Source organism: Tiliqua scincoides, chromosome 2 (genome assembly GCF_035046505.1).
Source record: "Tiliqua scincoides isolate rTilSci1 chromosome 2, rTilSci1.hap2, whole genome shotgun sequence".
NCBI classification, from domain to species: Eukaryota; Metazoa; Chordata; class Lepidosauria; order Squamata; family Scincidae; genus Tiliqua; species Tiliqua scincoides.
Genome location: NC_089822.1, coordinates 156,916,654 through 156,938,406, shown reverse-complemented (window position 1 = coordinate 156,938,406; position 21,753 = coordinate 156,916,654).

Here is a 21,753-nt window from a genome sequence, read left to right as displayed (position 1 = left end):
ACTCAGAAGTAAGCCCTATTATAGTCAATGGGGCTTATTCCCAGGTCAGTGTGGATAGCAGTCTTGGAGCCCAATCCTGGGCATGTCTACTCGGAAGTAAGCCCCATTATAGTAAATGGGGCTTACTCCCAGGTCAGTGTGGAGAGGGCTGCAGCCTTCAAGCCCAATCCTGGGCATCTCTACTCAGAAGTAAGCCCCATTCTAGTCAATGGGTCTTACTCCCAGGTAAGAATGGATAAGTTTGCAGCCTTAGAGCCAATCCTAGGCATGTCTACTCAGAAGTAGCCCCATTATAGTCAATGGGGCTTACTCCCAGGTAAGAATGGATAGGATTGCAGCCCTGGGGGTTACCAGGTGACCTCACCACAACCACAACCTTCCCCCTGGCCCTGCCTGAGTATTGAAAATGTGCTATAGCATTTTTATCATAACTGCATTTCTGGGAGGCAAATCAATACCTCTTAATTCCTCTGCCTTACTGCAATTAAAGATAAAAACATGTGCAGTACGTGGAGTTATCACATATTCTTCCCTGATGCTAATTCTCTCCTCTATTGTTTTCCTTCTATTTTAGATTGTGAGCTCCTCAGGGCAGAGACCTGTCTTCAACTCTCACCCCACAGATAAGCCCCCCTCCCAACACTTGCAGCCTTAAACCTGAGGACATTTGCACACTGGCTAGAGCTACTTAGCAGACCAAGCAAAAGCAAAACCCTGAACATGATGTTGCTAGAGTACGGTCCCTATTTCTTAGCTATTTATATTTGTCCAAGGAATCCCCAGTACAGTACCTGCAGAAACACTTCCTGTGGGCTGGGAAATATAACTTTGCTTTGATGATATCAGTTTACCTTTACTCAGTGTGTAATTAGTCTGTGGAACTCCTTCCCCCAGGAAATGGTGATGGCGTCTGGCCTGGTTGCCTTTAAAAGGGGATTGGACAGATTTTTGGAGGAAAACTCCATCCCAGGTTACAGGCCATGGTGGGTATATATAGTCTGAGATTAGCTGGTCACTCATCATTAGGGCTGTGTAGGAATTTTTTTCTGTTATCAGAATTGGCCATGGATGGCCATTTTTTTGCCTATCCCAGACTGGCAAGGAGGGCGGGGAGGAGTGTTCAGGAGGTTTCATGCTTTAAAAATTGGACACTTTTGTTTGATAAAGTGGCCTTAGTTAAACCCAAGTGCAGTCTGGTATCTTCGCTGAGGGGTGTGAGGGTAAATAGAATGCCAGATACAAGGCTGTGGCAGCAAGATGCAAGTATCACCTGTGCCCACACTAACAGAAAGGCAAAACAGGGAACAGATTTATCAAGGATTGGTTAAAGAAAATTTCAGAACACTTCCTGGTCAGTAAGGAGGATTGGAGTAGTACATGTGTTTTGATGAGATTCAAACCTCAGGCTCTTTGGGTCACTTCTTGTAACAACAATGGTGGGAAAGCCTTTAGCCTCCTTATAAATTGTATAGGTAGAGACTATGGCCTTCTTTCTGTAGGTGGCGCTGTTTCTCAATTAACACCAGGTAGAGTAACAGTAATACTAGGGATAATACTACATATATTGCTTCTTTAAACTGAGTTAGGCTGGCACCAGACAGTGCAGTTGTTCCATGGCAGAATACATCTGTGAACCACATCCATGCATGTCAACCCATGCAGGACTCGCAACCAAACATTCACTGCAATCCAGAGTTTCTTTGTGGCAAAAGTCATCCTAGTCCCTTTGCTGGTGCTGCCAATCACCCTTTGGCAGACTGTGGGCGCAATCCTAACCCGTTATGTCAGTGCTTTCCAGCACTGCAGTGCAGCTCTGAGATAAGGGAACAAACATTCCCTTACTTTGAGGAGGCTTCCGTGAGTGCCACCCAACTGCAGGATGCAGCACACGTCCCATTGGCACCGCTATGCCAGTGCTTTCCAGCACTGACATAAGGGGTTAGGATTGTGCCCTTCCTGTGTTAGCATGTATCCCAACAACACTTGCCTGCTGAAAGGGGTGGGAGCTTTCTCCTGAGCAATTACCCTTCTGAGGACAGTAACTGTCCTGCCTCTGCCAGTGACAGCAGCAGGATTCACTACTGTTTGCTTTTCTGTACCAGTATGCACAGAGGGCTGACTCGCTTTTGAAGGAAGAAGGTGCTGGCCACTCCTTGAGGCTTCCAAACAAATGGGCATAGGATTGTGCCCCAAAGCAGGCATGTGAGGATGGTCACACAAGCAGCATGCCCTTCAGAAAAGCAGACAAAGAGCCTGAATTCTAAAAATAATAGTGTGTAATGCACACTTTCCTAGGAGTAAGCCCCATTGTACACAATTGGACTTCTTAATAGGTATGCATAGGATTGTGTTATTTAATGTATCACATGGAGCAGTGCCTCTGTCTGCCTGGGGAAAAAAGATCCTCATGAGGCTATTCTCTGCCTGAGCTACCACCCTACACCCACCTTCCTGGGAGTAAGCTGCATTGAACTCAATGACAGCAGCACTCAAGTCTGGTCTTGGTTGCACCTCACTTCCCCCCCCCCTTCTGAGGGGGTTCTTACACCAGGAAGTGATGGGGTAGCCCCATCCATGGCTTTCTTTGCTTCTATTCCCCCTGTTGTTCTGACCCCTTCTTTTTATGTTGGGGGAAGGAACTGGAAGTTGCCTTTTGCCTGGCCAGGGATCAGCCATTTTGTTCAATGAACCTTTAAAAGTTTTGTGCACTCACAATAATGAAGTCCATTGTTTTGCAGCTTTTGAACAAGTCTCCACCCCAACATCAGGCTGCAGCAGCAGTTGAAATCCCCAACTTCATGGCATTTCAAAGAGCTCTGAGTGGAACTGCTGAGAAACCAAAGTGAGAGTAGGAGCAACACAAACGCCCCTTCCTGTGCCTTTAACCATGTTTTGGAAGATGGTCTCTCTGTGAAGAGAAGAGAGCAGGGGAAAGAAAAAAGAATCACTTGGTTCAATGAAAAGACACCCAGTATTCAATGCAGATACTTTTCAGTAAGGAGACCAACGCAAGTGGAGAAGTGGTAGCTTGTGAGAAAAATTGCGAGTCTCCTTCCTTGTGTCTTGTGTTGAAATTGTATAATACTTTCCTGGAAGTGAGCCCCACTGAACACAACGTAATTTACTTCTGAAGAAGTATGCACAGATTAATATAAACAGCAGCACCCGCAGCACCTTCTCTGTCCTGTGGGAAGAGGACCAAAGCACTGACAAGAGCAGGGCTCCATTGGCTGTCCAAAGAGAAGGGTGCATGTGCAGCTGCATGTGCAGGCACACCCATAAACAAAAATACAAGCAGCACTTGCATGTATGCTCCTAGAGTTAAGAGCATTTTACTGGATCCAACTCCTTTAATAGCAATATGTTCTGCAGAAATTAACCTGCAATACTGCTTACCTTGATGACAAAAAAAGCTTCACTTGCCAATTTCTGCAGTTCATGTAGCTATATAAAGGACACAAGCATGGGTCAATCTCTTTTCTAGCTGGCTAGAAACTACTGTATTAGTGCCCACTTACTGCTCACAAAAGTCTCAGCCAAGTTAGACTGGAGGAGCTAGCTTTGGTCATTTCTAGAACCCTCCCTGTCAACCAGCAGCTCACTGCAGTGTTAGTTCTGTACATATCTACACTTCAAACCGTTTTTCTTTTAACTCACAGTCCCAATGCCATACTTTTTCACGCAGCATCTGAATAGTGGGACCCGCAGGATTCTAGTTGTGCCTGAAAAGAATTGGGAGAGGAGAACAAGCAAAGAGTCTTGGGAGCCTGAAGGCATGCTGGCAGCTACATAGTCTCTCACTGTGGTGTCACTTTTAAGGTACAGGCTAGCCTTCCTGGGGTGAGCTGCATGGTAACTTTGTGGCCTCCAAGCTCTAAATACCTACCATAATAGGATTATTAATGCCCCCTGAGAAATGGCTGTTCATTATTTTCTGGAAAAGGATCCTATGAGCCTTGGGAGGGAGGGATCATAAAGGAGTACTGTACAGAATTATGAGTGTCTCTCTCTACCCCCACTATTCTTTTCTTTAGTCTACTTTGACTGATTTCGAAAGTATAGCCTTATAATAACTCATTAGTTTGAACATGAATATATTTGTTTTCCTCTGGGCTCTGTGGTGAGCTTTTATTAAATGGCTTTAATAAAGTCTCTTTTCTTCTAAAAAATGAACTAGACTCCCGTGAATAAGCAGGAAAGCTGTGGAGACTAAATGCCGATGGTAATCAAAAGACCCTACTTCAATTAGAGTACCGCAAAACATGGGTCTGTTAGCTCTGGATTGATAAAGTGGATATGAGGTTATGGTTTTTTTTTCCTTTGCAAGCCTGAAATAACACAAAAGAACTCATGGTCCAAGGGGAAACATGCATAGAAGATTATTATTTTTTTAAAGCTGCAGCACTGTTCCTTCTGCCTTTACAAACAGGAATAGTTGTACTGAAACACACTTTCTTCCCAAAGTCAAGATGTTCTCTTCCCTGTTTGAATTTCATTCTTTGCACAATGTTCCCATAAGCTCCAATAAAGAGCCTCAGGTCAATAGGGCAATATCCCATCCCCAGATATAACACGTGAGGAGTGACAGCCTTGCTGGGCCACAGTGTTCTTGGCCACGGCCCTAGAGAGGTGAGTGGAGCGGGTAAATTGTACCCAGGCCCAGGTCAAAAAGGGGGCCCAGAAGCCAAAAGAAGAGGCCCCCAAATTCCCTGGGATCTTACATTTTCTGATCTCTTGACTGATGAACTTTTAGACATATTTTATAGAAATAAAGAGCTTCAAGCTAAGAAATCTTATTCAGTCCTCATCCCCATATTGCAGTTGGGGAGCTGAAGAGAGGGCTGTAACCTGATGAACTTTAGTGCACACGTTTTCTTCCTAGTCCCCAAACTAAGGACACACAGTATAATCAAACATACTTTCCCACTGTATCTTGCTTCCATTTCCCTCCTCTTTCTCTGTTGTCTGCTTTGTGTCATTTTCTAGATTGTAAGTCTTTTACAGCCAAATCCTAACCAACTTTCCAGTGCCAATGCAGCCATGGCAATGGGGCACATGCTGAAATCTGCAGTATGGATAGCAAATATGCAAGAGGATATGTAGACATGGAGGCCTCCTCCAAGTATGGGAACATTTGTACCCTTGCCTTGGGGCTGCATTGTGGCTCCATCAGCACTGGAAAGTTGGACAGGATTGAGCTGTAAGAGCATGGACCTGTCCCCTCATTCTTTGTAAAGCACAAAGTATGCCGGTGGTGCTGTATCCATTAAATAAATGTTTGCATGAGAACAAAATTTTAAAAGGCCTCACTATCATCTCTCCTAAAGGTAAAACAAGAACAGTGATTTATTTAGTTAATATTTTTTAACCCCACCTTTCCCCTACTAACATGAGCACCCAAAGCAATTTACGTAAAATGAAAAATACATCATAAAAGTATAAGTCAGCAACTCACATGAAAATATATAAACAGTGCAATGATAAAGTACCAAAAAAACAAAATCAGAAGCAACATCATACTTAAAAATATAAAACATTAGAACATTAAAATGTAGCAGTACAAAAAAATAAGAACAGCAGTAAATAACAATAAAAAAGAGCCATCCGAGGTGACAACAAAGCAGATGTAAAACATTAAACACCAACACAGAACACAAAATTCCACTACACCCGATCACTGCACAAATGCCAAATGCACCAACATGTTTTGACCTGTGCCAGAAAGCTTCAAGGGAGGGTACAGTTCACAATTCTCAAGGGAAGTACTTCCATAATTGCAGTTCCACAGCTGAGAAGGCTCTACTCCTTTCTGCTAACCTCCTCACTTCTGTTGGGGGCTGCACACACAAGAGAACCCCCTCTGATAATCTCAGGGGGCAGGCTGAAATATAAAGGAGGTTGTTCCTCAGGTACTCTAGTCTTAAGCCACCAAGGGCTTTAAGGGTCAAAACCAGCACCTTGATTTAGGTCCAGAAGTGAACTGACAGCCAATGTAGTCACTAGAGCAGTGGTCTGACAGAATTGAACCACTGAGCCCTGGTAACCACACAGCCACCATGTTCTGGCAGCTAACTGCAATTTCCCACCCATCTTCAAGGGCAGCCCATGTAGAGTGAGTTGCAGTAATCTAAATGAGACATCACCAAGGCATGGATCATTATGGTCAGTACAATCAACTCACATACAGCTGCAGCTGACACATTAGCTGAAACTAGGCAAAAGCCCCCCCCACCACCACCACCTGAAGTTCCAGAAGCAGTTGTGGATCCAGGAGGACAGCTAGGCACCTGCTCCTGCAGAGGGAATGCAACCCCATTCAGACTAGGTCAGTAGCCTGGCACCCGCACTGTGGATTTCTGAACCAAGAGGACCTCTGTTTGCCTGGATTTATGTTTTTTAGCCCATATCTGCTTTCCAACTAACTCCAGGCAGTGCTGCAAGACTTCACCATCACCACCCCCATATTTGGTGAAAAACAGAGCTAGAAATCATTAGCATTCTGATGGAGTTCCACACTACCAGTAGACCAGTTGAGAGAAATGCCAAAAAGGATAATCTATGACTCATCCCGTTTCCCCTGGAATAGCTGGCCCAACCATCACCAGCATATCTCCCACAAGTTATCACCTTTCTAATTGCAGCAGCTCCCCTCCCCCAGTTCCACCCAACACATTGTCTCAGGAGGAACATGCACCCCCACACCTTATATCAGTGGCGTCACCCAGCGTGGAATGCCAGCGCGTCACCCCCCATGCAGTAGGCAGGGCAACACCCCAGGTGGTGGGCATGGTGATGGACCATCACTCCGCCCCCACTGGTGTTTTGGCTGCACCTTTTGATAGAACAAAGATAGAACACATTCTGCATGAAATTACGCATTGATTGATATATAACACGACAGTATTATTCTTCCAAATTATGAGTTTAGTGATTTTGGTCACTAGTGGTGTCACGCACCCCGAAGGGTATCAACTTACTAACACCTTACTGCAGCAGTTCTCAAACTTTTACCACTAGGTCCCACTTTCTAGAATGACAATCTGTGCAAGACCCATCAGAAGTGGTGTCATGGTGGAAGTGACATCATCAGGCAAATTAAAATAAATCAGTATAAATAATTAAAGTAAAACAAATAATTAAATAAGCAGAAGCCAGCCCTGTTCCACCAAGTGAATTTCCTCTGTAGCCTGCCTGCAATAATACCCCCCTCCAAAACCAGTAAGGTTTTCAGCCCTCCCCAGTGCCCAGTTCAACTGAAGAACTTCTGTTTAAACCAGATCACTGTCCGGATCCACCTGGCTTTGCAAGTCTCAAAAAGGTTCATCTTATCAGCTGATCCTTTTTAGTGGGGATCTGATCAGCATCTGATCTTTTTGATCAGCCTCTGCATCTGATCAGCCTCTTTTTGATCCTTTTTAGTGGGGGGGGGGGACTGCCTTCTGGAGCACTTGTTTAGCTCCAGGTGCATGGGATCAGGACCATTCTGGTAGCCTTGCACTCTCCTTCACCTGATCTTCCACACTAGCCAAGGCACGTTTGCTTACTAGCAAGTAAATTCAACCTGAGGCTTAGTTTCGCTTTCCATAGGGCTCAATACATTCATCTGCTTGGAGGGAAGGACTTCCTTCTCAGGTGTTTTTGGGAGCTGCATTCATTGGATCAGGACCATTCAGGTGTGATTGGATTCCTCTCAGCCTGCCCTTTCCGATGGACTAAGGTAAGTTCATCTACTCACGAGTAAATGCGCGATACTGCTCACTTTCACTTTCCATAGGGATCCATGCATTTTTGTTCTCCAGATTTTTGGCCATAACTTTTGACAGAAAGGAGATATTTTACTCAGGTTTTTTGCATTGCATTCAGCTCAAAATTCCACATCCAACGGTATATAATATGATGTGGTTACTCCTAACTACCGTGATTTTAGCGCATCACCCCCCAGGGCGCATCACCCCCCCAGGGCGCGTCACCCGGTGTGGACCACACCCCCTCACTCCCCTAGCAATGCCCCTGCCTTATATACAACTGTATATATTGGTTGGATATACAACCAATATATACACCTCCCATACACACCTATACAACCAACAACCCTCCCTGATATCTCCACTGTTATCCTACCTCCTATAAATATGAGAGACAAAGCAAAAGGAAAATGGCAAAAACCCACTCTGCTGCAGGGCCCTGCTGGTGAGTCTATATCCATTCCATATCCAACCCACCTCCTCCCAGCCCATGACCTTTCTCTCACCAAGATATTAAGCCTAGAATAAAAATGAGAAGGTCCTCACTCTTGGGTCTCAATGACCCTTTGTCAGCAATGACCCTGCCATTCAAGTTCACCCAGAGAAATACTTGCCATTCTGGAAACAGATAAGTTGGGGGGGGGCGAGTTTTCCACACTGTCTGGCCATAATTCAAATGTTGGAACTGCTGCTGATGTCTTCGTACACGTTCTCATTGTTAAAGTGCTGTCAGTCTTATTACTGCTGCCAGGTTTACCAGGTATCAGCATATCAAATTAGGAGCTGTTGGAGCATATGCTCTTGTTCATTTTTAAATTTAAAAGGTGTATATACTGCTGTTCAACAAAAGTACTGTAGTTCATGAAGCGGTGAACTTCTATATGCTAATAGGGGACTTGTGCAGGTGTTATTGTTTATGTAATTTGTAGGCTGCCTTGAGGGCTCCTTTGGTGCCAACTGCAAGTGAAAACATAAAAACCCTTAAATAAATTAATGAACTTTCCCCATAGTTCCTGTAAGGAGAAAATGAGAATTGTGCAACATTTCTGACAGCGTGAAGTGCTATAGGGGTATGATTTTCAATCTGAATATTGAGGTGATAGTAAAATGAGTGATTACAAAAAGCTGTTACCCTTCCTGGTTACAATGAGCTTTGTTAGCACTGTGTGAGATTGGAAGACAGTTTTGGGGCATGAAAGGTTTTGGCAATGTATGTTTTTCAAAGATAGTGTTCTGCTTAGTTACCATGTTGCCTGCAAGTACGTGTTACCTTCCTTGCAAAAACATGCTGTACCAAGACATAGAGTACAGCCAAAGGCTTGGTGCAAAGATCCATGTGGCTGAGCAATCGCCTCCATTCAGTTCATTCCTAATCTGCCTCAAATGTGGTGCTTCCAGAGTAGTCTGCACAGTCAGTGGATACGTGTGCATCAGTGGTGGGATTCAAATAAATTAACAACAGGTTCTATGTCCTAATGAGCAACTCAGCTTCAATTGTTTGCCGCAAAGGAAGTTGAAAGACTATGGCTGCACTTCTATACTGTACAGTACACACTTTCCTGGGAGTAAGTCCCATTGAACATAATGGGACTTACTTCTGAGTAGACAGTCATAGGATTGCACTGTAACTTTAACCAAGTTACTGTAACCCAATGTCTAAATCCAAATTGCAAGGCTGCAATTCTGTCCTCTATAGTCATACTTACAGGCCTCTGGCCACTAGTTTCCAAGGAGGATAAACATGCAGCTGAAATGCACACTTCAAATGGACATTTTTTCTTGAATTCTCAAGGCAGTTGTATAATGAAATCAGGAAGGCACCAAGAAGAGGAGGTGGGAACTGCCAGGGCTCCAGGTTACCAACCTCTGGAGACACCACAGCAACATAGTACCTTCACATCTGCACAAACCAACTTGCTGCACTGGGCTTTGAGCTAGGCCACCTTCCTTCTCAGTGGGAACTTGGTGATTTTTACCAGAGCAGTCAATCCTCTCAAGGATCTGGTTCACTTTTAGTGGTGAACATCTGGTCAGCAAAAGTGCACTGAGCACATAGTCTGACATCTCATCAACAACCAAAAGCAACAGCATAGTAACATTTTTACATCTCCCCTTCTTTTTTGTTCTATTACAGCATTCCTCAGCATCTGCCTCTCGCCCGATGTACCATTTTGCATGGCCCACCTCTGGGAAGTACAACTGGAAGTAACTGGAATGACTTTATCACCAGTTATTTCCATACTAAGAGGCCAGACATGATGCAACAAACCACGGTAAGAGAGAGGCTCAGGCTACAATCCTATCCACTTTTTCCTGGTAGTAAGTCCCATTGACTATAATGGAACTTACTTCTGAGTAGACATGCATAGGATTGGGCTCCCAGGGTAGATGGGAGGGCTTTTTTGAGTGCAAGAAAAGCAGAACTGAGCCTCCTACCACTGTTTGTTGCATCGTACTGCTGGTCTCACTGCCAGGCAGTGGAGGTGGGGGGGGGTTCCTGCCATGAGTACCACTGGGCACCACCTCAAGTACCACTGGTGGTATGAGTACTACTGGTTGAGAAATGCTGCTCTATTGCTTTTACCACCCAGCCCCAAAAAGAATTCCAGTGAACTCTAAAGCTTCCCCCCTCCAACTTGCAACTCTGCAATCCAATGCACATCTACTCAGAAGCCCAACAAGTTCAAGGGGAGTTGTTGACTTCCAGGGTTTGAGAGAGAATGGCAGCCTTGAAGGACAGTTTCATTAATGAGCAAAGAAGTACTATGAGGGGACTGTTCTTCTAGGTTGCTTTCCAACAGGCAACAGCAGATACCCATCACTTTGGTCTACTCTAGTGGTGCTTCTCCCACAAGTTTGAGGGCTGCTACTGACCAGGTAGTGCAAAGCAGGGGCCTGCAGTGGGTGGGGAGGCAGGGGAGGCAGAACCTCCCCACCACAGTCCTTCGAAAGTGTTGCAGCTGTGTAGGTGCCCAAGCACCCACAACCCAGCCTAAAAATGAAAATTAACAGCACATGTAACAAGCCTTGCAGGTTTTGAGGTTCACCCTGATCACAAGTTCTTCCCAGTGCTTCTCCAGTTCTTCTTCATTAGGTGATAAGACCCAATTTGCAAACTTGTTCAAAAAATCTTCAATTTCTAGTCAGCCTGCCATGGGGGGGGGGGGGGAGGGATAACCTAAAGGAACTTTTCTGCCAGAGAAGGAGTAATGCTAACTGTACTATCCTCAGCACACTTACCTGGGAATAGCAGCCCAATCCTATGCAAGCCTACACAGGAGAAAATCACATTATATAGTCAATTGGGCTTGCTTCCCAGGTGTGAGTAGGATTGCAGCCTAAGGGCTATCCAACTTTCCAGAGCCAATGCAGCCACATTGCAGTCCCGAGGTAAGGGAACAAACATTCCCTTGTCACAAGGAGACCTCCAGGACTTGGTGCTGGAAAGTTACAGTTAAGAGGACTTAGGACCCAATCCTATCCAATTTTCCAGTGCCAGTGCCAATAGCGCATGCAGTGCATCCTGTGGTGGGGGGGGGGGCAGGGAACATTTCTTCCCTTACCTCAGGGCTGCATTGTGACTGCACAGGTGCTAGAAGAAAGCCTCACTGAGCACAATAGGACTTACTTCTGAGTAGACATGCATAGGATTCTGCTCAAAGGCTGCAATCCTATCCACACTTTCCTGGGAGTAAGACCCATTGAACACAACAGGACTTACTTCTGATAAGACCTGCATAGGATTGTACCCTTAATGAAGTAATGTTTTGTGCCACATTCCTGCCTTTTTTTTAACCTGAGGAATTTCAGCTGTGGCAGCATCTCCTCTATGTGTCTGATAGTGTATTATACAATCATTGTGTAACAACACATTGTATTGCAATGAAAAGATCCCAGGCACAAAACTGCATTCCCAAACCCCAAGGATGAAAACCAACCCCATGGTGCAGTCCTGTGCTTGTGGGAAGTAAGGGCACAATTCCTATGCCCGTCTACTCAGAAGTAAGTCCCATTATAGTCAACAGAGCTTACTGCAGCATGAGAGCCCAAGCCTATGCATGTCTACTCATTATAGAGTCTCATTATAGCCAAAGGGGCTTACTTGCAGGAAAGTGTGGCTAGGACTGCAGCCTTTGAGCACAATCCTATGCATGTCTACTCAGGAGTAAGTCATTATAGCCAAAGGGGCTTTCTCCCAGGAAAGTGTGGCTAGGATCGTAGCCTCAGTGAGGAGGATGAGATGCTTCCTTCTTCACCTTCTGATTGACCGTGTCTACTCAGAGTCCCACTGTATTCAATGGGGGCTTACTCCCAGGAAAGTGTGGCAAACTCAGAGACGAGGATGAGATGCTTCCTTCCTTCTGATTGACAGTGGCTGCAATCCTAACCACACTTTCCTGAGAGTAAGCCCCATTGAACAAAATAGGAGTTACTTCTGAGTAGACCTGGTTAAGATTGTGCTCAGTGCCTACCCAGAGGTAAGTTCCATTGTGTGTCCATGAACGTGCAGGGGGGGGGGCTCGCCCTCAGGGGCGGTGAGGGCTCTTTGGGTGGGAGCTGCTCTGGCACCCTCCTCTTCATCCCGCTGGCGCCCCCGACCCACCAGGAGAGCTGAGCCCAAGGTGACTCCAGGCGCAGGAGCAGTCTTCTCGCCAGTTGGCCAGCTCGGCCGGGGAGGACAGGCGCGGGCGGGCAGCTGGGCTACTTCTCTCACCCTTGTCAGCATGCTGCATCTGTGGGCGCGCCCCTTTTGCAGGAGCTGCGAAAGCGAGCTCACAAGGGCTGGTGAGCGGCAGCCACGTCACAGGAGACTCCAGTTGGCCGTGTCCGGCTCGCCCCTTCAGCCCCGGTACTTGCTGGGAGCGACCCCCTTCCCCCCCCCATGGGTTGGCCCCGCATGGCTGCTGCTCCCAGGAGGGTTAGCCCTGGCATTTCAAGGCGTGAGCTCCCTGTCCAGCAAACGGTTCTTAGAACCAACAGCTGGATTAGGTAGGTGTTCTATAGAATAGGTGAGAACCTGCTGAATCCCACCACTGGTGTGCATCCACACCACGGAATGAGCTGACATTTTGTCTTATGATGGCACTTAGAATCTCTCTCTGCAAGTGGGAATGTGAGACGGCTGCAAAGTCTTTTGAACTGTGTGAATAGAAAGCTCTATCCAAAAGCAGATTGTTACTAAATCACCTTGGACAGATTTATCACATTCTGGGTTCATTCCTTTCTTGTCAAGGGTACCGAATGTACATCAGCTGTGAATTTCATGAACCTCTGTACACCAAAGAATTGAAGAATTGATCCCTAGTGACCCCCCCAGAGTGCTCAGAAGGGCTAAATCCCAGACTGGTGTAAGCAAACGCTGAATGGTTTACACCTCCTAGATATACAATTGGAGCCAGAGGTCCAAAGGCTCCTGGCAATTGTTAAGCTGAATTCAAGTCAGCAGAAAGTGGAAAAAAAAATCAGTGGAGCCAGATGAGTCTTACAGTTTGAAAAGTATGTTGAGAGAGGAGACATTGTGCTCATGCATTCCATTTCTTAAACTGCTTAGAAAAAATTATCCAGTCTTAAAGTGCATCCAGACTTGCCTTCTCTTCCTGGAAAACCTCTTGCACCACATGCAAGAAGTGCAGCACATGAAGCTTTACTTTTGGCTTCCTGATCTTCAATGTGTTTACTTGGAAGTAGGTCCCACCGAGTTTGGTGGGACTTGCTTTCCAGTAAGTATGCTTAGGATTGCAGCTGGAGCAGTTTCACATGTGGCTCTAAAAAATATCTTTGAACCTGTCTCATGTTATTTGCGCCTCCTGTTGCACATTGTTTATGTAGGGTAGAGGAGAAATCAAATACTGTATAAGCTCCAGCCAATGTTTTGGCATTTTCATTACATATTACTTCAAGCAAAAGTAATTTAAACCTTATTTGTGAAAATGTCCTTGGTATGTGCATTTTTGTGAAAGCATCTAAAAGCAGGACTGTATGTCTTAGCATATTGGGAAGAAAAAAGAGGGTTGTTCTCTCTATTCCCTACCAATAAGCTTCCCAGAAGCATGTGTCTGGCCATTAATAGAATGATAGACTAGAAAAACCCTTTAGTAGCACAAGCGCATTCATTTCTATTCAGAAGTACTAGAAGTACTATGACCATGTATGTATGCCCTAGATCAGTGGTTCTCAAACATTTTAGCATTGGGACCCACCTTTAAAAAAAGCTTTGCCAGCCACTCAAGCCTCTGTGTCTATATTGGTGATTGGGCAGCAGTGTTCCCCCTCCCCCAGAAGCAGCAGGTTGTTTAACCCTTGATGCACATAGTCTAATCAACCCTGTCAGTTTTGCAAACCACTAAAAATTCACTGGTGGGCCATGGACCCACAGTTTGAGAAACACTGCCCTAGATGGATCCAGAAGGGCTTATTGAATGCTCATGCTTTTCAGCCAAGAAACTAAGAAACTTGGGCTTCTTTTTAAGTAAAAACGGATATTAAAGTATAGGCCTTTGTTAGGAACAATACTTTACTATTCATGACATGATGATTGCAGCAAGGTCAAGCAGACTGCAAGCATAATGATGTCTAATGTCTAATCGTTCCTCATTTCTGTGTCTTTCAACCAAAATGGCTTTGCTTTGAATTCTGATCGCATTTTTGCTAAGGGAGGATGAACATCATGATGCAGTGAATGAATTGTGTGTTTGTTTAAGTGAATGAATTGTCTTTCTCTTAACTGAGAATTTCTCCGTTTGTCCAGGTTGTAGCAGAGGCAGAAACAGTATGAGCTGCCAGATCCTCCTTCTGGAGAAACCAAGTGTCATATTTGCTTTGCGTGCACAGGAAATTACTCCTGCACTCCTTCACTTTCATGCACTCCTGCTTCCGAGCAGGAGCAACAGTTCAGATATACAGAGGTTAATGGACCTTGTATAAAGTACGTGCTGTCTTTGTACGAAGTGTCTTTTCAGGGAGAAATATATCTTGTACCCCAATAACAAAAATACTGCTGCAATGGCTTTACTCATAGCTTTGTGGATTTCAAGGATTTGTTTCTACTACTATTATGAACTAGCAAAATGCTTGGCATCAACAAGGACTAGATCTACAGGTGGAAGGATGGTCTGTCTATGGCCATATATGTATGCATATATGTATGTATTTATTTATTAAGTATTCATTATTGTATATATTAAGTGTGCATGTTTCCAAGGGTGGTGTCAGAGGGCAGGCACATGCTGTACATTCACAACCTCCCAGTAGCCTTACCCAGTGATGATCCACCTCATTAGTGGCTGCCAGGCAACTCAAGACAGTCAAATACTGCTTTCCTTCTTTTGTAATTGAGTTTGAAAACCTAGAGTCGCATGACAACTCTGGAGATGAGTTTCTGGCATGGATGCTCTGTATGTCTTTCTGTTATACTGTACATGTGCACATGCACACAATGTGTCTTGGTGTTTGCAAAGATCTAACGCTGTCCCATGACATTTTGTTGCCTAATGAAGCACCAAATGATACCACTTTCACCCCCTTTCTCCTTTTCCCCCCATTGAAATCACATTCCACTTCCTGAGGAGCAGCATTGCCAAAACAGCTGCCGCTGTATCCTGTGGACCTGGGGCAGCTGCCAGTCTCCCTGGGGTAAGGGAACCCACAGCCCCAATGGGTTTCCTTGGAGCTGCTCCAGTTATTTTGCTGGAGCAGAACCAAAGAGGCCTGTGTTGGACCTCCAGGCTTGGGAGGGGGCTTAGGATATGATGGCAGAGTCTGCCATTGTCCCCACCCTCCTGGACCCAATCTGCTACTCGGGCCACCCTGAAAAGCTGCTCTACTGCCTGATGGAGAAACTTACTGCTGGCTGCTGCCACAGCACATTTTCTCACTACATCTCCAGTGCCGGCAGTAAAGTGCCTTATGGCACTTTTATGACCCCCAGTGCTGCTGATACAAGTGTACTGCTGGTGCTGGGCTCAATAGGATTGGGTCCTTAGTGTATGAAATGTACTCTTTGACTCTATCCACTATCAAAGATTTTGGTGGCTTGCAATTTGCCTGCTACACAATGTTATTATGTTAGAATCTTATTTAATATATTTTACCCACATTTCCTCCACTTACGTGGACACCCAAGGACACTTACACAATATCAAAATGTACAAGAACTCATTACGCATAAAATTTTTTACAGTGTATCACTTTTTAACAAAGAGTTATCAAAGTAGGCAATCCAGCAAAAGAAATGGAAATATGGCTCCCTGATCCAAAAGGCCTCATGATCTTTTTAAAAAACAGGCACAAAGAAGACACCAGTAACAGCTGCTGGAAAAGAGGTAGCAATGAATAGGAACAGTTATTATCCACCTGCAAAGTATAAAGGAACCACTATTTAAAGCAAACCTCCTTGCTAAGTTGAGAAACAGCAGTATTTTAGAGAAAGACTTGAATATATGTTTCTCTTGTTTTACTCACAGTGTAGTATTATACGTGTATATTTAAAGCAGTGATCAAATTTTGGGGGGAGAGGATCTGAAATGAAATCCACAAACTCTTCCTGACCTCTCCCCCCCCCTTTAAGCCAATCACATCTCCTGGTAATCTTTAACAAGCAGTAGCAACCTTCTCTCCCCCCCCCCCCCCATTCAAGAAGTGCTTTAGAACATATTACAAACACACATCAGTGTTCAGGAGACAAGCATTTTTAGATTGCACCCTAAATGTACACTGTGAGACTGTTGCAGGCCTCTGCAAACACACATACGAAGAAATGTTCTTGTCCCACACCAATTCAGCTACTTCACGTCACAGGCCTATATACTCTCAGAAATCAGAACTAACCACTCAAAACATCAGCAGGCACTTAACAATTGTGATCAAAAGTAATGAACCAATTAGGCCTTCATGAGAGTGTGGATCTGAGCAGTAGAAAGGGGGAGGGGCTGAAGCTTTCTCACTTAACTCATTTTAGCCTGGCTCAGAGGTGTACACATTTGGTCCCTGTTGCGTATATGCAACATTGGGCAGGAATGGCTTAATCTAATTCCACTCTCTCCTTTGCACCCAGCTGTCCAGTAGTGCATTTTGCTTGGTGTTTCTGTACTGAGAATATCTTGTTTAAAAGTAATAAGAACTAGCAGCTTCTCTGGCATACTTCTGCAAATCAAGTGTTTCTGAAACCTTCAGTGAAGGGGGAGCCCTGCATTTGTTATGGGACTGCACTGAATACAGCAGCCTACTTAGGGGAGCCCATGACTGTAATGGAAGATCAGGAGATTACTGAGCAGCTGATGTGGTGTTGACAGCGATTCCCATGTTTTGACAGCTGGTTGACAGCTCTAGGAAGGGCAGGACTAGCAGCTGGGACTGTAGACTCACAGGACTAGCATCCACAGCTGTGATTCATTAAAGCCAATGAAGACTTTGATGGACATGGACTGTAGAGGTAGCTCACAGTTGTGCCTCATTAGGATAACAGGGGCATGCTGGAATAAAAAGCAGCCCGAAAAGGAACATGAGGAGGCAACAAAGGGGATGTTGGGACTTTGCTAGGTAGATGTGTATTAGAGCCAGCCAGAGACAGGTGTGGGGATACTGCCAGTTCATTGCTGGATTGCCACTGGACTACAGAGATTCTAGTGGACTGTATTTTGAAGGACTTTCACCTCCTAAGCTAAGTGAAGTTTGGGGGAAGGGAAAGCTACTGGATAAGAGAAATTGCCAGGGAGTGCTTGTGTAGCAATAAATCTTGTTAATTGCACTCAAACTGATAAAGGTGTTTTGTAGTAGTTCCTTTGTACACTACAGCTGCTGTTTCTGGAGAAGGGGTGGTGTTAATCAGAAAGCAGGCATTGGAAGGAGGACAGAATATTTTGGGTAGGACAATGACTTATCAAAATACTTCTGTATCAGCAATTCTGTCAACACAATGTTGACCCACACAACTGAAACAAAGGCTCTACCTGTGCTTCCCAACAAACCTGGTTGGCTGAACTGGAACTAAGTGATTCCAAAATCACCTGAAAGCAACAACTTTGGGTAGGTGGAGCTTTTCTTTTGCTTTCTGGCTGCCAGTGTATGTGATCTTCTGCCTTGGGTCATAAGAATTCATGCAGCTCATCTTGTCAAGTATATTTTAATTAACATTCCAGATAATGTTACATTTTTCTCATGATGGCCCTACACAGGAACTTATTCAGCAGTTCCCATTTTAGCTAGTAGGGTTACCAGATACAAAGGGGAACAGAGTGCCTGTACCTTTAACCATTGTATAGAAGAGAAAATTTTGGCAGGTTCAGTTCAACATGGTTCTCAAAAGCTGCACCTGCCAAAATTCCTGCTTGTATACTAAGGTTAAAGGTATAGGCACTCTGTCCCCCTTTGTATCTGGTAACCCTATTTAATTAATCAAGCTTTCTTTGGCATGCTACTTGGCCAGATTAAAACTGGCCTATATTCACTTTTTTTTGTAATTTTAGCTCACCTTCAGTAGTGGGAAAGGGACAGCTAGATTTGCACACATGAAAATAAATCAACAGGTTGCTGGGAATGGTGGGGCAAAGGTCTGCAACTGCCTCATGATAGCACCTGGGCCATCTGAACTGGGGGTTCTGGCAGCGCCAGCCCATCCAAGAGGCCAACTGAAGCAGTCACGTCACAGAGCCATCTCCACCTACTTCCCTCCACTACTCCTCCTACTCTCTGGATTGGAAAAGGAAGAAATGGGCAGAGCAGAAGAGGAAATGAGGAGGGAGGAAAGTGCTGGACTAGAATATTGGAGAGTGGCAGGTGCAGAGGGGGCAGCATTTGGCAAGCTGCTTCAGGCACCAGGAGGCCTTGGACCAGCCCTGTGTTCAGGGTTTGACCTGGTTAGGAGTATTCAGTGATGGATGGGGGCCCTCAGCCAATGTCTTTAATGCCCCCCCCCCCAATGTCACTGATCCAAATAATGAACAATGCCTGGTTTCTCCCTCTCATATATCCTTTCTTTCTAATGTACCATCACTTTTCTCTTCATTGCCTTTGCAGAGAACACAACTGAGAAAGTCATAATAGTTGTGAATGCAGTACATAAAGCTGGTGAGGCTATGCAAGGAGCAGAAATCCAACAGAAAGCACAAATAGCTGTTTTAACCAGTATAAACACTGCTGCCTTGACTTTGAACCCAAGTTCAAAGTCTGGTGTGTTTCTCAAACCACCAAATTTTCAAACTGAATATTGAACTAATAATTCATTTTCCTGCCAGGCTGTACAGAGAAACTCAGCCACCACAGGGATGGGACTGGAAATCCCTTGCCTGACTCACTTGAGTCAGTTTCTGTAGCGTATACTGCAGGTGTGGTTAATTTTTATTACAAAATTAACTGATTAGGTTTTGCATTTAAACAGAGGCTGGGGGGGAGGGGTTGTATCAACTGCAAGCCATTGTTTTCATTCAGATACTAACCAACCACCAGGCTGGTACTGAAGGGCAATCTCAGCTGGAATGATCCCACATGACTCTAATATGTTTCTGAATACACAATTCACAGGGGACCAGTCATATGGGACTTTCAGCCAGATTGTTATCTATCTCGGAGACAAAGTAATGATCTTACTCATGTGATTGGGCCTGCAGGTGTGCTTTTGGTAGGTAGCCATGTGGGACAGTATCACGGAGAAGCAGTTTTCATGCTGCTGTGGGTGCAAATGAAGGGAGCTTGTGTGTGAAGTTTTAATGCAAAATTAATTTGGTGGTTTATAACGCAACTGTCTCCTGTCTCTGCTTGAGAAATCTTTTTGTCTGATCCCAAATCTCATGGAAAAGGGAGCGATAAATCCGGCTTGTTCTAGCAGTGACTTGGTGGCAGATTAATTTTCTTCTTGCTGTGTATATGCTTCAGTGATATGTAGCTCAGTCGCGTTTCGTCTGCCTATGTTAGGCAGATTCGATAAATTTAGAGTTATTTCATTTGGCCAATCGTTGCCACATGCAACTTTGTAATTAAACTGAAATTAAATCTACCCAATTATAGGTCAACTCCCAGGTGGCAAAGCTTGCTTATGACCCAGCAGCTGTCTTTTCAATAACAGTTCTGAACAAAATCAAACCATGACTACTGCAAAAGTCCTTCCTGAGCTGAAAAAGAGACAGGGAGGGAGAGCTTAAGTGTTGTAGACCCTGCAATGTACATGTGTGCTGCAAAAAGAACACAAGCAGAAATCAAGAACTGGGAGGAGGGGAACAAAGAGCTTGCAAGGGCTGGAAATGATAAGAAAAATAAGGAAAATATGTCATGGGAAGTGGAGGAAGCTCAACCTAATCTCCCAGAAATTAGAAGGTTCTCCGCCTGTCTCCACCTATATATCAAACTGAAATTCAGCAGGTGCAGCTTTCATTACTGCATCAACATGCTGAAAAAAGTGTCACTCAATTTTTCCTCCACACAGAAAGGAACACCTGGGCAACTGGGCCCTGTAAAGAATAGGTAAAATCCAGGCCTTGGTCTGACTCCATTTTATGACTCTGCGGCCATCTTTGTACCAGCTGGTGGGAAACAGGTGGAGTTGCTGGGCAAAGGAGCTAGTGTTATTTTGTTGCTCATTACCACAGCTGAGAACTAAGATAACAGAGCCTAACGGAACCTGGCAGAGTCAGCTTGCCAAGGTCAGGGTAACTGGAAAGGTACCACAGCTGGGATTCTCCAGTTGGGAGAGGTCAGGTGGTATCAGTGGCCTTACAGGACTGCATCAGCCTTTTAGTGATATTGGCTTTGGTTGATGGAAAGTCAATTCTCAAGTATAAAGAAACCCTGGAATGGAGGGGCTGTTCTCCACCATTCCATCCTGGATGCTTGGCCTATCCAGACCTGGGAGAACAGATAAAAAAATCTGTGCGTATGCTGAAAGCACTAGCATAGTTGGGGGAGTCCCAGGGGTCACAGAACCCCAAATCCTGCCTTCTCACTTGCGCCCACCAGTATTGGAGCCACTGCATTTTAGGCTGTGCGTACAGTATCATAATTTATTCTTTATGGTCTGGTACAGGAGGAGGTCCATCATGATGCAATGAGCTTTCACACATGGTAACACAAACCCTAGTGATACCTCTGAGCCAATCCCCCCCCCCCCATTCTGGAGCCAACCTGACCTTGCTGAGGGCAGTCAGTCCTAATAGCAAGGCTAGATCTTTCTAGTTTTGTATAAAGGTACAGCAGTGGGATGCACAGAGATGCCCATGATAATAATGGCCTTGTGCTGAAACCTGACCTCACTGATGCGTGGCACATTTTTTATACACACTACTCATGGTATAGTCTATGACAGTGTTTCCCAAACTTTGGGAGCCTGTGGACCACTGAGGCAAATATTGGAATTGTGATGGATCACATGCAATCCCACCTTTCTCTGCACACACAACATTACCAATTAAATTTGGTAGTCTATGGGGCAGTGCTTAGTGAGACACTGGAAGTGCTGGCTGTGGACAGTCTGTTCTCTGCTTGTCCTCCACCCTCTTTGGTGTTCCATGGGAAAGTGTCTTGCCAAGCCAGCTCTCCTGCACAGACCACAAGAGAGGGTGGAGAATAGACTGCCCACATCCACAGCCAATGTTTGTTGGCTTCCAAAGGTGGAAGCCAACATTCCAAAAAGGAACACTGGAAGTGCCAACTGTGGCTGTGGACAGTTCATTCTCTGTCTCTGATGGTCCACCACTCTCTCTGGTGGTCCGTGGGGAAGTGTCTCACCTAGCCAGTGCTCCTTCACAGACCACAAGAGAGGGTAGAGAATGGGCTGCCCACATCCACAGTTGACATTTCAGTGGTTTGTGGGGGTGTGCTCACTCAGTGAGATGCTGGAAGCAATATGAGGCAATCATCCTTTTTTTCCTGAGACTTCGTGGCCCACTCCTCAGGGTCTCATGGACCACTTGTGGTCCAGAGACCACAGGTTGGGAACCACTGGATTAGAGCCATGCCCTACTTTTCAGCCAAGATTGTAGATAGATGGATAGATCCATGCCCTCTTTTTCAGCCACACACC